Raw genomic sequence first — 18743 nt, 5'->3', positions numbered from 1 at the left:
TAGGGGAAATGCCCCCCCCCCTAACGCCAAATCCAATAGTCAGGAATTAGTAGGACTTGCTAGAACAAGAGGACGCGTGAAGGAGGCACAACAGAAGTTAATTCATAACAGGTTCCTGGAGCACTCCTGTCATATGCGTAGGATGGTCATCGTGGAGTTTTAGTCAGTAGGAGACCGACACTGCTCTGGTGTTACGCGATTATTAGCGGCAGCGGAGTGTCCATGAGGATTTCTCCACGTACAAAAAAAAAAGGTTCGAGTTCTATTAGAAATAGCGGTAATAGTTGTTTAGAATCATATCTGGTTATGCTGATCATTGCTCTTACCTTTTGTCCGATATTAGCTAGTTCCTCGCATATTTCGTTTGTATTTGTTTTCGGATGCAATCCTCTGATTACTGCTTTGTAACTTTTATCAGTTTTGAGTTGGTAAGTGTGATACCCGGCATGTTTTTCTTTTCGTGCTTTTGTCACTTTTCCAAATGTTTCTGGGGTGTTCGTTTATACTTTTACCTGGTCTAGTTTTAATTGTTTTATACTGTAAGGTTCTTTTCCTGCCGTGTTGTTCAGTAGTTCAATGAGGGGGTCTATTATTTGGGCCTCTATGTAAATTGGTGGTGGTTTGGCGATGTGGGTTATTGGTTTTTCGGCTGGGTCTGTTTCTTTCTGTTCTGCCAGTGCGCTGAAGGATTTTCGGAGAGTAATTTCTTGTAGCCATTGTTGCTTTTCTGCTTCTATAGCTTTCCTAACGTTTGTGCTTGTTGTTATTTTACGTTTTTTGTTGTAAAATGACACCTTCCAGCTTTCATCGGGGTGGGTTATTTCGTTGTTGATTTTATTCTCGTCATTATTATAGTATCGTAAATATAATAATTAATTTATTAATAATAAATGGATTAAACAGAAAACAATGGTTATTTAACATAAACTAATCGTAACAACGTATAATAGTTAATACGTCAACACGGACAACTCTCGTCAACACAGATTCAACTCTCTCTCAACAATTCTAACAACACTATCTCGACAACGCAATCCGCACTCTCTGGCTTCTCAACTCATACTGCCGTTAATTCGTTTATGTCCCTTAGCTACACTTTGACTTTTGTTAGCCTCATATCTTTTGTCTAAGCCCCATTATGCACATGCTCAGCAACCGCTTGTTTCTAATTGACACGGCCCCCCTCCCCCACCCCAGGCCCCTCGCTCACGATAGTACATTATTTTGTAATGTTTCCATTTCTATTTCATTTATAGCTGAGCACTCCTGTTCTTCGTTTAGTGATTGACTCGGATTTGTTATATTTGTAGCTTTGTTTATGAAATATGTTTCGCGTTTACTTCTTAATTTTACTGGCGATATTTGTTGTTTCATTATGGATTTTCCACCATTTGGCGATGGGCTTTGTCGTTCGTCACTTACTTTTACCCACTTGCCGCACTTTCACTGAAGCATTGTTTCACACTTCCGTTTAGCTCGGTTGCTCGGGCGGAACTGTTATTCGTAATGTGAACCCTATATATCTATATAGTATACAAGTGAAAAAAGTTATATATTGAGTAATAACTAATAACAATAAGTGAAATTTGACATTTGTAAAATTGAACATAAAGTTTTTTTAACACTTGAATGTGATGAAAGGATGTTTATATTATAATTCGACGAGATATTTTGTCGCATCTAAATAACTAACAAGTGGATTTTTAAAATCGTGATAAATAAAATAAGGGAAATATATTTTATCACAATATAGAATATTTTACTTGTACTTAATAATATAATTGCGCCATACATAATCTCTTCACTACCATTTCATAGTTTCTTTTATATACAGTGACGAGCAAAATTGTAAACACACTCCGCTGATTTTATGTAAAAGGCGATACTACGACTAATTTTTCAAGTGATCGGTAAAGATTAGGTAACAGTGACTACAAGCTGAATCTGATTAACGAAATGTAATAGTTTATTTTTATTAAAATTAATAATGTACAGAATATTTTATAATAATTGCGCTTTGAATCAATGTTTATAATTTTGCACGTTTCGTCAGAAACGTTTATGATAGCATGTAAATGTCAGGGAAACGAAACTGTCAATAAGCACTGATTATCCACTATTTCGCAGTCAACGGTTCCACACCATTGTTACATTACTTTTCAGTTTGATATGCTTAATCCAAGATGAAGCCACTTAGTGAAAGGAACAGTATTATTTGTTTGTGTGATAAAGCTTCATCGTTGCGGCAAATTGCAGAGAAATGTGGTGCCAGTCATACGATAGTTGCAAGTATAAGAAAAAAGTATGTTAGTGCACCAAATTCTTTAGAAAACGGTAGACCGCGACTTATTTCGGATAGAGCAGCACGTGAAATTGCACACTGTATTCGGTCGAATAGTTACAAAACACCAAAAATTGCTGCTCAGGAAATCGAAATAAGTGCTAGCGATTGGACCATTCGTCGCTCTTTGAAGAGAATTGGTTTACGAGCGAAGGAAAAAGAAAGTAAACCAGCTCTTTCAAACAAAAATATTAAATTACGAAAACAATTTGTTGACACCTACAAAGAATGGACGGCCGAAGATTGAAAAGCAGTTATATAGAGTGACGAAACAAAAATTAACAGATTCGAATCTGAGAGAAGGTCCTGGTATTGGACTTCATCCGAGAATAATGATCAACCAGGTGGTATAAAATAAGCTATGAAGTTTGGAGGTGGCTCTATTATGTGTTGGGGTTGCTCTTCTCACAGAGGTGTTGGTCCCTTAGTTCAAATCGAAGGTATAATACGAAAAGAGCATTATTTGACCATTCTACAAAGTAATTTACCTTCTGTAGTTAATTCTATTGGATATAATGAGCGTGAAGTAGTATTTCAACAAGACGAGGATCCTAAGCATACTGCTAAAGTAGTTAAAACCTGGCTAGAAAATCAAAATTTTTTTGTGATCAAGTGGCCAGGACAAAGTCCGGATATGAATCCGATCGAAAATTTGTGGTCCGTTTTGAAAAGAAGGCTGGCAAAATATAACAATGCACCTTTAGGTGTTCATGAATTATGAGAAAGAACACAACAAGAATGGTACAATATTGAACCACAAATAATTAAAAATTTAATTGACAGTATGCTTCGTACATCAAAAGCATTGAAAAAAAGTAAAGGAACGTGGACGAAATACTAGGTTGAAATCATAATTCGACGAGTATAATTAAAGTGCAAAATTGTAAACATGGTTTGAGATGTCCATGTTTGTAAAATGTTCTGTACATTATTAATGTTAATGAAAATGAACTATTACACTTCGTTAATCAGACGCAGCTTGTAGTTACTGTAACCTAATCTTTACCGATCACTTGAAAAATTAGTCGTATTATCTATCGCCTTTTACATAAAATCAGCGGAGTGTGTTAACACTTTTGCTCGTCACTAGTGTAGAATCAATATTACATATGTATATGTCTGGTTTTCATTAGAATTAGGGTTAGGGGCGTGAAGCGAATCTTCATTTGGATTACACATTGTCGTTATGCAATAGAGAAGACATTGAATAATGCAAATACGATTATTACAGAACTTGACAAATAACCTGGTACTTAGATACTCGGGAAACTAATGACAATGATTCTAAGTTCAATATTGAATCTGCGGTCAACGGGATGATAGATGTACGTGCTCACAAAATCTAAGTCGGACTCTTTGTTAATAAAAAGCATAATATTCACTGCTCGTAAGGCGTTACTATTGTCGTCAATGGAACCACAAGAAAGAATGACTTTCCCTCCTGATGATGCCACATAGGAAAACTATGATGGGTTGTGCCTACGAACACGAGATCATCGGATTCGTCGAGGATAGCCTTCCTTCAAAAAGTAAGGGAAATTGACGTTGCTGCTAATTGGTCAATCTCCATATCGGTGGTTAGAAGAAAATGCTACCCGCCCTTATGGGAAAGTTGCAAGTGGGAGACGTCATTCGTTGAAAAATATAGATCTCCCCTATCTTCCCGGAGTTGGGACAAAGACTGTTTGTCTGTTTGACGGACTTTAGGTAACTAGATCTTAGTGTTTATAACGGCCCTCGAGCAGCCGATCACGTACTGTGGAGACGCGTAGGCATCTGGTAACCATCATACCCGAAGAATAGGATCTGCGTGTGGCGAGCCACGGGACAGAAACCGTTGGAATGTTCACTGTCGCGTGCCGCTACAAATATTTCTTTTAAGGAGAGTTATTGATTACTCCATACCTTTGTTAGACAAAGCGTTCATCACGTGACCGCGGCTACGTTCGGCGACTGGCTGTCGCCTCGAGCCCAAGCTCATTATCGCAAATCGCGATCAAATAAAACCGGATCGAATGACGACAATTCTTTAATTACGCCTACGATAGAATCTAGATTACGGTGTTAAGGGATTTTCCCGAAGTTCCAGAGGGAAGGCTCTGATGTCCTTTCAACTCCGACATATATTTCAGTTCATTTGCATTTGCTTCAATTTATTTTACTACAAACAATGGATTCTTACCATTTAAAATATAATATAACAAGTATCTCGTATGTTTAATGTATTCACCGCGGAGCGTATTTTCACCTTTCATAAACACGAAAGATCGAAGACAGTCCTAACAATAATATGAAAAACCATTCTTAAACTCAAATTTTGCCAACAAATATCCGGAGGTTCATGCAACTATCACACGAAGGCGAATGTTTCGATCACCTCTAATGAGTGGTTGTATATAACCGAATAACCACAATAATGAACCATTTTTACTGTGTAAAATGTAAAATGCAAAATAAATATTTTAAAATTCAAATATTTCATTTAAGCTATTACAGTAAATTACCTGCTCCGACCGTTCGCGGAGAGACGCGATCGCGAGATAGCACGTCAACGAGAGTTGTAAGTTCCCGTTACGATTAAATAATCGACGCCACGAACTGATCGATCCCCTTATTTCGATTATGATAATAAGGGTAGTTCAATGAAATTCCACAGAATTAACACAAATAAATTAATGTTTATTTCAACAACTTATTAACTAGTAAGATATAAATGGAACAAAAAAATGTAACTGCGTTTTGATTGATAAGTAATGCGCGATATATGAGATGTGTTGACGGTTCGACTTCTCGAAAAGTTCTGAACGCCTTTCGATTTTTTTCGTTTTTTCTGGAAGGCGACCCCCACTACGTTCGGAACACGCCACATTCTTTTACGCGAGGTAAAATAACGGCCACGAGTCGACGTTTCTGGAGGTCGCCCTGCTTAATGAACCATGCGCTTGCCACTACAATGTTTGTTTGCTGGGCAGACGCGACGATCCGTCTGCGACATTATAGTGCCGCGATCGACAGTTGAGAATATGACCTATGGTAAGCCGCATGGCGTAACATTACCTGATAATATTTTTGATATATATGACATTTTTAATGATAAAAACAATTAGTAGACGACACAATTGAACACAGAATAACAAGGAATCACCAGTTACCTGCTGCTACTTCCACTGCGTATTCTTTACCAAAGATCGTACAATAATCCGTTTTCACGACAGTAAATCCCGATAAGTCTGTCACTGTACTGTAACGATATTCGATGTGTCGCTCCTCTAGATACTCATGCTTTTAATAACACCACCCTACTACTGAAACTGTATAACGTCATACATGAATGATTCGATTAACATTTTTATCTCCAGAACCAAGCAAAAAATACATTTAAACATTTCAATTTTAATGACATTCTCATTACATATAACATTTTCTTAGTTAAGATGATGTCGAAAATATTTGAATTGTAAATTCCATTTCATATTACGAAGTACCTATTCCGCCGAGTTTAAGTAACACACCATCAGTGTGAAACGTATTCATGTAATGCTGTAACAAAAATAAAAATTATGGTACAACATCGTTTAGTAAGAAATTCTTAGGAAATGGAAAATGTATACATATTCCTACAAGTCCCCAAAATAATATAAAAAAAAATTCGGTACATTTTCTTATTGTGAAAATATTAATAAGTACCTAGCTTCCTAGGTTAAAAGGTGTATGAAGACTTGATCGAGCAGGCGACCCCAAACGACCTAGGAACCGCCGAGGAGGACGCGTGGGACTAGTGGCGAACCCAGCTGATCAACGAGGGAGGCGAACATCGAGTCGTGGAGGCGGTCGTCCCAAACTGGGAGACATGGAGAAACCGCCGGGGCCTCCCGCTGACCTACAGGATGACCCAGGTGCTCACTGGACACAGCGTGTTCGGCGAGTACCTGAGAAAAATAGGACGGGTGACGACAGACATCTGCCAGATCTGCGGAGAGGGCAGGCACACAGCGCAGCACACACTGGAGCTCTGTCCGGCGTGGGTGCTGCCCCGCTACACACTGCGGCACGCCATAGGAGAAACATTGACCCCCCCCCCCAGCGATTGTAGAGGCGATGTTGAGAGGGTCACAGGAATACGAGGCCGTCCGCCTCTTCTGCGAGCGAGTTATCCTCGCGAAGGAGCGAGCAGAAAGGGAGAGAAAGGAAAACTCTCACCCTTGTATGATAAAACGATGGAGGAGGATGGCAGTCAAGCGATCTACAGCCGCTCCATCGCCGTCCCAGCGGACCACGACTAGAAGGGGCGATAGCGCTAGGGGAAATGCCCCCCCCCCCCCTAACGCCGAATCCAATAGTCAGGAATTAGTAGGACTTGCTAGAACAAGAGGACGCGTGAAGGAGGCACAACAGAAGTTAATTCATAACAGGTTCCTGGAGCACTCCTGTCATATGCGTAGGATGGTCATCGTGGAGTTTTAGACGGTAGGAGTCCGACACTACTCTACTGTTACGCAATTATTAGAACAGCAGAGTGTCCATGAGGATTTCTCCACGTACAAAAAAGAAGGTTAAAACGTGTATAAATATTTATAATAATTATATGCATCAATGTGCAAAAATATGGATTTGAAAGACAATTTCATCCTGATACAAGACAACTATAGAAAACACAATAATACACGATACACAATGCTATAAAATACAATGCTAATACACGAGCCCTAATTCTGTATCATGTTTAGAAACACTTGAAAACAGTTCCGCAATATGTGTGTTATTGAAAACATATGACTACCTGAAACGAAAAACATCGATTCGCCATATATCATCATAAAATCATTTAAAGAAGATATCTTTAAAAACATATTTTAAAATATGTTAAATATTTTAAATATGTTAAATATGTTAAATATGAAAAATATTTTAAGTAAAGTACTTATCAATTTGATAATTTAATGCCACGATAATTGCAAAACATTATGGTATCAAAACGAAACTTTATTAACAAGAAAAGGTCCCAAATAGGCAGAATCTGATTTTAATAAAACTTGAAACTTGAAGAACTGCGCGAAGTATTAAACACGTATTCTTTCTTAGTTGCAGTAAGTTAAATTTAGGAGGTGTAACCATCCTCTAAAGTTCAACCCTTAAAGGATTATCTCCAATACAGTTAAAAACAGACAAATATTTGTGAGTAAGAATTTCAACGTACTGAACGAAAATGCGACAGTTAATAAGAAATTTTCAAAATTGTTTGAAGAAATCACTCAGTAATGTCTATTTGAAAAATTGAGGTATCAATGCATATGACAAAGAAAAGTTGCATTTTTTATCACGAATGCTACTATGTATTATGCATATATATGTCGAGTTTACATTAGAATTAGGGTTAGGGGCGTGAAGCGAATCTTCATTTGGATTACACGTTGTCGTTATGCAATAGAGAAGACATTGACTAGTGCAAATAAGATTATCATAGAACCGGACAAATAACCGTGATAGTTAGGTACTCGAGAAACTAATGACAATGATCCCAGGTTCAATAACGAATCCGCGGTCGACGGGATGATAGATGAACGTGCTCACAAAATCTAAGTCGGACGCGAAATATTCACTGGTCGTAAGAGGTTACTCTTTTCGTCGAAGAGATCGCGAGAGAGAATGACTTTCCCCTTCCCGATGATGCCACAGAGGAAAACTATAATAAGGTGTGTCTAAGGACAGGAGATCATCGGATTCGTCGAGAAAAGCTTTTTTAAGGAGAGCTATAGAATTATTCTATGCCTTTGTTAGACAAAGCGTTCATCCCGTGACCGCGGCTAGGTTCGGCGACTGACTGTCGCCTCGAGCCCAAGCTCATTATCACAACTCTCGAACAATTACAATCGGATTGAATAACTACAATTGTTCAATTACAGCTATAATAAACTGTAGGTTACAATGTTGCGGGATTATCCAAAATTCCAAAGGCTCTGGTGTTCTCTCATCTCCAACACGGCCATCCTGACTATCACACGTCCTAGTGTGTAACTAAAATATCGTGCTTTCTTACATTAGATTCGATGCAACTGACATTATTTACGATTTAACTATATGTCCAAGTAAGTCAAGGGTCCCGTGCGATAACGAAATTTCGTTCGGAGGTTTGACAACAAAAAAATAAAAGAGAACAGGAATTTGTAGCGTTATAATTTGTATTCAAAGTGCTAGTTACGTTCTGTGAGCTACCAGTCAGATCGTAATGACACGACAGATCATTTTCGATTTCGTACACTGATGAATCTCAGTTGGTTGGGTCATTTGGTTTGGTTGGATCAGTTGGTTGGTTGGATTGCTACGTTGGGTACTGTGGATATATTACAGACGTATGAAACATCACAGTGGGTATATACTACGACCACAACGTGGTGATAATGATCCTCTGAGGTCAGTGCACTTGCATCGTTATTATCACCATCGTTGTCATCACCGCAGACGTCCAACTCAGCAGGGGCGCAACTTTCTGGCATTTTTCTCAGTCTGTCATGTCTCTCCTTATACGATCGTTTGCCGTCTAAGGTTTTTAAAGTATATCAATCTCCTTCCAAAATCTCTGCTATCTCGAATGGACTCCTGAATTTCGGATCTAACCTCGTTTGGTTACCTTCCTCGTTTTTGCGTAATATAAAGTCACCGAGATTAAACCTAACAACTTTAGGTTTGATTTTGTCGAATCCACCTTTATCGTACCTGACACTAATTTCTATATTCTCTATTGCCTGCTGTTTTACGGTTTGCTGTCATAAGGTCTTTGCTGTCCTACCAATTAATAGTTCCAATGGACTCGATTTAGTCACGCGGTTGGTGGTGCAATTCAAAGCCAACTGTATTTTGCCTATCGCGTATGCCACGATCGCCCGTTCGTTTCTATGATTGTGAACATAATTTTCAACGTACCCATAATACGTTCTACCTGTCCGTTGGCCCTACTCGCAGCGGTTGAGATTAAGTGGAGTTTAGTGTTTACCTTGACAGAAATCTTGGAATTCGTTACCCGTAGAACACCTCTCTTGATCCGCTATTATCCGGCAAGGACTGCCGAATAAAAATATAGCATACTTAAGTGCTCTAACGGCACTAAGAGAATCGATTTTACGAGTATGATGCAGATATGCGAATTTAGTGAAGACGTCGACCAAAACAATGACATATTCTTTCGAACCACTTTTACCGCTTGGTTTGCCCGTTATGTCCACGTGAACTGTATGCCACGGTATGCTGGTCTTAGGTATAGGATGTAGTTCAGCTTGTGTTTTACCTGAATCAGCCTTCGAAACTCGACAAGCATGACAGTTCTCTACGAATTTACGAACATATTTCGCCATCCCTTCAAAATAGTAATACTCGTACAGTTTCTCAAGCGTTTTATCCCAACCTAAGTGCATAATTGACTGATGCACATGGTTAATGACGGACCACCTAAAACCTCTTGGGACAATAGGCAAGCAGAGAGTTCTGCCTTTTCTCTGTATTTTACGATGGAGTGTACCGGATCGTAATTCATACGTATTCGCGATGTCCTCCGCGAGCTCCTCGTTTTGCAATTACATTGACGATCTCGGCAATTTGTGGGTCGCGACGTTGTTCCGCTAGTAACCAATCGTCGGAGATTTCAACCAGATTCTTTTCTTTCTCTGTAACTTTGCTGATCGTACGGTGATCCAAGTCTACGGGGTTTCGTAAAAAGTAATCTACATGGACCTTTCGTTTACCTCCTCGATACATAATGTCAAAAGTAAAAGTTTGTAGGTAAGCCCACCACCTGTAAACCCTGTCATTTAAATTTACCTTATTACTAGATGCCTTCAAGGAATTACAATCAGTAACAACAAGAAATTCTCGTCCATGTAAATAGTGGCGAAAATGTTTAACAGCGTTTGACGACTGCTAACGTCTCTGGTTTATATGAATGATTCCTAGATTCCGCAGAGCTAGTTCTTTTACTATAATATTCTACTACTCTGTTTTTTTTTTTTTTACCTTCAACTTTTTGCATTACAATAGCGCCATATCCATCCAAACTAGCATCAGTATGTAATTCTATAGGATATTTAGGGTCAAATATCATTAACACCGGCACATCGGTTAGAATAGAAATTGCTTTTTTCCTTATCTTTTCGTGTTTTTCCGTCCAATTTATTTTTTTTTGTTACCGGAAGTGAATTCATTACTTATGAGAATTTAGGAACGAATTTTCGGAAATAAGAAGCAAGATCAATGAATTGCCGAAGCTGTGTGACGGTCATCGGTGCGGGTAAGGAGCTCGAGGCTTGTATTTTACCTGGGTGTGGACGGACTTCTCCGTTATGAATCACATAACCCAGATAAAGTACTGATGTCTTCAAGAAGGAGCATTTAGAGAAATTGAAAGAAAATCCGGCGTTTACGAGGGTATCTAAGACGGTGTTTAATCTTTCTAACGCCTGATCTATCGAGTCGGCAATAATTAGGTCGTCATCCAAATAAACAATAACGTATGAATACGCAAGGTCGCCTAGGGCTTTGAAAATGGCTCTCTGAAAGACGGATGGTGCATTCTTCAATCCAAGCGGCATTGTCATGTATTCGTATTGACCATTGGGGGTAACAAACGCGGTATACTCTGTCGAATTAGGATGAATGGGAATTCTGGTGAAATCCGCTGGCCATGTCCAGGTTAATAAAGTACCTCGCGTTTTGTAATCTCGAGATTTGATCAGCAATAGGGGTAAGGGATACCGAACTGCAACCGTATTTTTATTTAGCGCTCGGAAATCTACACACGATCTATCTGAGCCGTCCTTCTTTTTCACGAGTAACATAGGGGTCGCGAACGACGAGTTGCTAGACCTTACAATTTTTGCTTTAATTAGTTCACTTGTTACAAACGATGTAAAATGTATTCGCAAATAAAGGATAAATTATTCAGTTCCAGGCATCTTTATGTATCATTTTCTCATTAACATCTAAATGTTAGTGATAAAAAGACTTATATGCATATATACATCATTAACATGCACATCCATATATCATGTAAATGACGTTAGACGTAATATAACATTTATAATGTAGAAGTTTCGTAATATTCTTTCAAGACATCTGTACTAAATCAACAATTTTCTTGCAATGAAATTAAATTCTGATTTTGTTACATAATACATACATCAAAGGTAATTATGCGTAAACGAGGCTAAGCATTCGATTTCGATAAATTTTAAATATGTTGTATAACTTATCATGAAAAACATATTCTTATAAATACATCGCTCGGCTTTAGTTTCCGAGATATAGGAAACACAGAGAAAAAAGGGTCGTAACGTTCCGCAAATATTAATAAAAACCCGCGATAAACTGAGATCTTTAACTCAAAAATCAATCTTGATGACAACTATGCGCTTGTCGCTACATTGTATATTTTTTCGTCGGTCATATAAGACGATTTGTCTGCGACAATGTAGTGCGGTCTATGGTACGCCTCGTTGCGTAACATATACGAACCCTCCAAAATCAGCACTCGACATCTTTTTTGTTATAACACTCTGAACCGTCACTCTGTTGGATTCGTACAATAAATTTTACTACCATATCTAAAGCTCAAAGTTTTTACCTTACTTATGAAACGTTCGAACTGCGACACGTGGAGATCATCGGTGATCTGTTAATTTCGCGATTTCTTGTGTCTCTTAAGTGACACACGCGCTATCCCCACCACAATACACTGTATAATAAGCAGATAATGGGTGATGAGATGCTACGACCTTGTCACACAACATCAACAGCGATAAACAACTAGCACGCGCCAAAGGATCAAGTACAGACATCAGCAAGCTAACCGCGTATACGTGAACCAGAGAGCGACTTATCATCAGCAGGAACTAATACTGCAGGAAGAATGCAGCAGCACGGACTAGTAAAAACTAATAAAAAACGGAAATTTAAATAATGCTTCCACAAAAGCCACATCAGCTGAAACCCTAATATTTCTAGGAGAACACCTGCAGAAACAAAGATTGCAGCATGCGCAGAAGTAATTACGTACCAAAACCTTGTGACCGTCACGTGACAATTATTCCATAGTCTTAGTATAAATAAGGGTGGCCACTTAGAGATAAGAGCTACTCAGATAAGTTAGTTAATTAGTTGAAATTTTGTTGAGAGTCAGTTAAAGTCAGCCAGTAAAGATCAGTCGAGAGTCAGTCAGCTTTTGCATTTGAATAAAGAATTGGTCGAGAGTTAATATCAAGTTCAGAAAAACAGTAGTCATTGCGAAGCTGAGAAGTATTTTTAATCTAGTCATAGGTAATCCTGTTCGTAATATTATTTTTGCTTCTTTCAATATTTAAGCTTGCCAGGAGCCAAATTGATTAACTTTACTTCCTTCTCTGGAATTCAGATTGTAGCTTGTCGTGCTCAGTGTTACGTCGGGCGACCCTCTACCTAGACCAGGCCTACCACTGCGGGCCAGACGAACACCAGATGTCCGCTCATCCTTGCTGCGTACCATCAATAGTCTTAAGGGCTCATCATAAATCCCAGTACTTTGCTAGCTAAGGTCCTTCAGACCCATCTTTTTGCCAAATTATTTTCTACAGCTTGACACGGGAAAGTTAGTTTTTCTCACGTACGATGTTTCCCACTAGCAACTTTGCATCGAGGGCGGCTATGACCGTTCCTAGTCCACCAATCTACATTTATCCAGTCAGAAGCAATGTATACCGCCCTCACTTTCCTGACCAAAAATGTCATGAACAAATCTGATGGTCCTGTGCGCTAGACTCACCCATCGCTAGCTTTCGTCCGACACAGCAACGTCACTCTACCTTACTTCTTCTACGCCGCTAGAAAAGTCAACTACTGAGTACAAAACCTAACGCCTACGTCTAAGTCTAAGCATAACGCTAGAGGAGCGTAATTCACGTCAACTATCTAAGTCGACTCTCGGTATTGTCGAACATTCACCTCCTCTATTAAGTATCTTACAGTGCTACGTCCACTAACATACTAAATTTAACTATAAGAGCCTTGCTCTATTGTGCGTATCTATCTTACCTTCATGCGACAAGTTGTTATCTACGATTTATACCTACCCAACAGTGTAATTTAAGTGTTGGAAATATATAATTTATAATTCTGTGAATCACAGTGTTATACAAACTCAATCACCCCTATTATCTCAACGGAAATCAGGGGATCGATCAATTCGTGGTGTCGATTGTTATAATCGTAACGGGAATTTACGACTCCCGTTGACGTCTCTCCTCGCGATTACGTCTCCCCGCGATCGGTCGAAAATACAGGGGGTAAGCAAACTGCAGTTACAGCGTTCTCGCTTTCACAATTCAAATCGCGATGGCTGAATTACATCGAAACGAGTCACCATCCAGAATTATATGCAGAACTTAAAACGGTTGTTGCTGACATGTAAGTATAGATTTCTTTTTATTTATTTATTTGGATTTTACAATTTGTCCAGTAGGACATTTGGTAAAATATTATAGCGGTATACTAATATAACATGTGGTTGGCTACCCCCAGCGGGGTACCATCATCGTGTTTGTTAGGTTATGTCCTTTGTGAGATCTGTTGGGTGTTTCCTTTTTAATCTTCTCTGTATGTACAGATACGATTTTCTTATTATTATTGCGATAACGTATGTAGTAGTAATTTTTTGCGCAACTTGTCTTCCCCCTTCTATGTTCGTTACACACCGTCAGACGATATTGATAGCACAGATGATGACTTTTTCGATTTTAGATCATCACAATCTAAAACCTATAATTGAGTTTCTATTAACACGTTCGTCGCCCAGCGTATTTCGGGTATGTTTCCTGCGGGGCCCAAATCCTACCGTGGCTACGTCCAGTGATCCGCTATGTCACTTCGAGTCCGAACCCATCGTCGTAAAGCCAGATTGGAACATTAAAACTATTTCTTATTTTTATTACTTAAGTGTAGCTATAGTAAAAGTCTGGACTAGGGTATTGGAGGTTTTCCCAACATTCCAGACGGGAAATCCCGATGTTCTTTCATCTCCGACAAGTATATTTAGTTCTGAAATGGAGAAAGCGATAAACTTTCCAGCTAGAGTATTCCGAGGGATCTCATGGCAGATATCTGAGATCTTTGACGCATACTTGTGAGACGTACATCAGTGATTTTTTCATCCTCAAAATGTTCAGTAAGCAGTATGAAAATATATTTGGAAGTGGGGAGAGTAGTGATGACGAAGTAGTGAATTAAAAAAAAAAATTATAAATAGAATTTCATCGAGTTCGAATATTGAGGAAGCCACGGTCGGATTTGGGCCCCGCAGGAAACGTAGCCGAAACACGCTGGGCGACAAACGTCTTAACTCGAACAAGAAGAGCGTCACCATACGTTGGTAACGGGGCCCCCACGGAAGTATACCCGTCGCACGAATATGTGCGACGCGGCGACGAACGTGTTAATACAGAATTGGAAATCACAAAATTTTCTTCCGCGAAAGTGGTGATTTGCATATGTTAAAGGATTATCCATTGATTCGACGTATATTTTCTTTGATATAACACACCAATGTCTTCTTGTGTATCCGTGGAGAGATTGTTCAGTTATGCGTTAATGATAAATTTACCAAACAATAGCAAAATTTTATATTTAAAGTTTGAAAGAAAGTTCATTGTAAAGGCCAATATAAAAAGAAGTGTACAAGAAAGTGTGAAACAAATACCTTATATTCAGTATATTAAACATGTTCCTTTATCTGCAACATGATATAATTATAATATAGTTATAATATATAAATATAACAATTACAAATATTATAATTGGGATAAACCTTTATCCGATTAAATGTTATTTATATTATATCGACTTCGAGAGACAGTACTTCTAATTCAATGAGTATATCTTTTTCTTTCCTTTTTTTCATGCATCTTGTAGGATATATTCTTTCGCTAATCTTATTAAGAAAACTTTTCCGATTTGTTTATTCTAAACTATGTTCTGTTTTAAAACACTAATTTCACCGATGAATGATATACCGATTTCGTGTATGTCTATCGATTTCCATGGAACGGCTTGATGAACCAAAATGGTTCTTGTTGCATCTCATAGAGCATATTCTCCTGTTGGTCTCGTGATATAATCTTTTTTAGTTAATTTTGCAGTGATTGCTCTGCAATCGTGGAACTGATATTAAGATGCTTCGCGTAGCATATGTCTTCCGTTGATCCCATTAAAGAATTTTTCACGCATGATTATTGTCAAGTACTGTGCGCCACAAAAATCTAATTTTTATATAAGAGTATCAATCAATCTGTGCTGGATCAATTTTTTGGGATGAAACATCCTGCATCTTGTAGATATAGTCTAATGATTGGTCTCTCTTGTGAAATTTGTTCAATTTCCTTATCCTTATCGTTATTGCACATGACCTGTCTTATTCGTCGCTTCATTTGGTTCTATCCTATCGTTTGTCTACAAACTAGTTGCTGGAAGTGATGAAATTGGGCGGTTGTTATACAAAATTATCATTGGGAGAGTATATCGCCCGTTTCTAAATATATGTTTGTCATTCAATGCTGACTTGTCTCGTGTATTTTATAACTAACTCCTCGTTTCAAAGATACTTGGATCGTTTTTTGACACATTGTTCGTAGCAAGTAGACTTCAACTGTTTTTTTGGCGAAGCAAGTCCTTGTAATCTTTGCATTTCTGCAAGTACTTTTTCGTCATACGATTCATTAAGAAATTTGTTAAGTGCTAAATCAGATGTAGCTAGACCATCTAACGTTTTAACACGACTAAGAATCACGTAGATTTGGTTCTTTGAGGAATTCTTTTTGCCAAGATCAATTACTGTCCTGTTTAGTGTAGTTTCTCGTGATTTATTTACAGTCACTACAACTTAGGATAAGGGATAACATTCTTCGTTTAACGTTAATTCCATAACGCTCTCTCTCTCACGCGGATCATACTCCCTCGACAATGCTAGCAACACTACTTCGACAACGCAATTCCCACTCTCTGACGTCTCCATTCACACTCTGACTTCTCAGCTAACACTGCCTATTAATTCGTCTTTCTCCTTTAGCATCCCTTTGTCTTTTCTCTTAGCTCCACCACGCACCTGTTCCGCAACCCTCGTCAGTTGTGAAAGCGATGCTAAGGCGGCAACAAGTGTTCCTCGCAGTCCGCTCCTATTGCGAAGGAGTAATGCTCGTGAAGGAGCAGACAGAGTGGGAGAGGGTGAGAACATCCCATCCTTGTAGGGTTCAGCTCCGCCCTAGGTGGTCATAGGGGGCGACACGTCGAGGAGGTTCTGGTATCTCCTCGGACTTGCACGACGGCCTAGAGGATAGCGTTGAGACGGGTGATTCCTCCCAATGCCCGAACTAATCTATGAACGAATCCCCCAGAATGGCAGAAGAAGCAGGAGAGCTCCGACAGTAATTCGAAAGGGATCCCGGGGCATTCCTGTTGAGCGTCAAGCGGACCACCGTAGGGTTTTAGTCGGTAAAGTGCGACACTACCCCGCCGCTTTCCAGGAGGATTTCCCCACGTATAAAAAAAAAAAGAAAGGAAAAGTAGCTTCCAACATTGACGCAGTTCATCGCGCCTTCTGGAGGTTGTATCCAATGAGGTAACAGTATATAGTACACTGATGTTGTGAATATTGTGTCTATCGAATTATATGTATTTAAATTAGAATTTGAATTTTCATTATTGTTTTGTGGTAGTACCTTCTTTTTGGATCAACATGTGCTAGAAGATTGATTTCTGTATTCAGACGCTTTAAGCTTATTCGTAAAGTTGTGTAAAAATCGAATCTACTTACATCATTGCACTTACAAGCTGTTATTAACGAAAATGCATTTCGTAACTACATAAATCTTTTTTATTTGTTTGTGTATTACTATTTTTGTCATTATTCAAGTAAATGTCATTCTGTTAGCAAAATGTAACCTTGCGCTTTTATATCTACAGAGAACAGGATCGAAAATAAGCAGTTAACTTTCATGTCCTAAAAAATTCTGTTCGTACTTATATGTCCGTTTAAGAAAATATCTGTTCCTGTGGAGTTGTTACGGAAAGAAATGTTGGGAACTTCCTTAAAAGGGAACTTCCTTAAAAGGTGTTCTCGATGAATAAATATTTTAGATTCCGTTCAATAAAAGCTTCGTTGAAATACGTTACTTTAGAACGCACATTAAAAGGGTACCACGAGGTACATAAAAATACTAAATTATTAAATAGTAGCTATATTTCACAATATAATACATATATTGATATTGTTTGTATGTTTATGGAATGAAAGGTGTGAAAATTGTAACATATGCAATTAATTGTTTCATAAGAACTATTGAGCAGAAAAGATAACGTATCAAGAATAATTTACAAATAACACTTTTTCATCATTTATATAAGCCGAAGTAGGTAGCAATTCCACAATATAATATGCATGTATAATATAATAACGTGTATAGATAATATATTATGTATGTACAATTCAGTGACGCTGTTATCTTCAAAAGTGTTCACTTCAATCAAAAACATGAATAAGGTTTAAACAGTGAACACCCTAAGTATTAAGAATAAATAACATATTTACGATATCAATTTAACTGTAATAATGATTTTATATCGTTGTAGTATCTATTCATTGAATATTTAGTATTTGTTACAACAACTGAGAACTTCTTCAGCATTGATCAAGGAAATGTTTGTTGCTGTTACAGCAGGTTTAAAGATTGAGGGTCATTTCAAGATCGTAGTATAAAGTCACATTGACCTTTAAAATCTTTCTTTATCTCGTATACTTGTTTACGTCCACCGCTCGACACAAGATATAAAGGATATAGAGAATATGTTCCTTGAAAGTTTCAGCTTATACATCAATCGTTCAATATGCATTACTGAATAGTAAATAATTGCTTAATCTTTGTTTAGTTCTTAGTACTACGTATAATTTTTTTTCATTTTTGTAATTGGTAATTACAAACTTTTGTAATTCTTCCAATTCCAATATATGTACATACTGTGTATGTTTCTGTACATAATTTATCACTAAGTAATTAAATCTCACCGAATGATATCGTTAAGTTTTGTTGTAAAATGTTACACCATTTTCATGAAAATTCACGTTCATAAAGTTCAAATATTCCTACAAAATACAAATCACCTGGAGTTCGGATTTTCGACATTATAACATAATCTTTGTTTTCGTCGATTCTACATAAATGGAGTCATCAAGCATGTGTTACGCATCTGACAAAACCCCTTTATCGTCTGAGCATAGTCTATTAATACTACAAAGTTCTCCGAACGAATACCCTACTCTTTCAATTGTAAGATTATAAAAGCCATTCCCAATTTCCCGAAATCGATTCTTTTTGTATTATTCCTCAAAGAGTAAATT

General features: G+C 38.0%; 2 protein-coding genes across 14 annotated transcripts in view; one reads left to right on the top strand and one right to left on the bottom strand.

The window, feature by feature from the left end:
- Positions 1–18743, bottom strand: part of LOC126874980 (putative fatty acyl-CoA reductase CG5065) — a 672215-nt gene that overhangs the window by 380179 nt on the left and 273293 nt on the right. For 3 of the 13 annotated variants that reach the window (XM_050637559.1, XM_050637548.1, XM_050637547.1), the window contains exon 1: positions 5487–5647. The exons of 9 other annotated variants lie outside the window; for them this stretch is intronic. The gene's annotated coding sequence lies outside the window, so the exon portion shown is untranslated. Of the gene's footprint in view, positions 1–5486; positions 5648–18743 lie in introns of those variants that run through there. One more of the 13 variants, XM_050637549.1, reaches the window with a different exon arrangement.
- The window catches only part of LOC126874981 (putative fatty acyl-CoA reductase CG5065), a 218649-nt gene that overhangs the window by 129191 nt on the left and 70715 nt on the right, over positions 1–18743 (top strand). The window lies entirely within an intron of this gene.

The sequence above is a fragment of the Bombus huntii genome, chromosome 17, assembly GCF_024542735.1.
Source record: "Bombus huntii isolate Logan2020A chromosome 17, iyBomHunt1.1, whole genome shotgun sequence".
NCBI lineage: Eukaryota > Metazoa > Arthropoda > Insecta > Hymenoptera > Apidae > Bombus > Bombus huntii.
The sequence above is the reverse complement of the archived record's forward strand: the minus strand, read 5'-3'. Positions and strand labels throughout refer to the sequence as shown.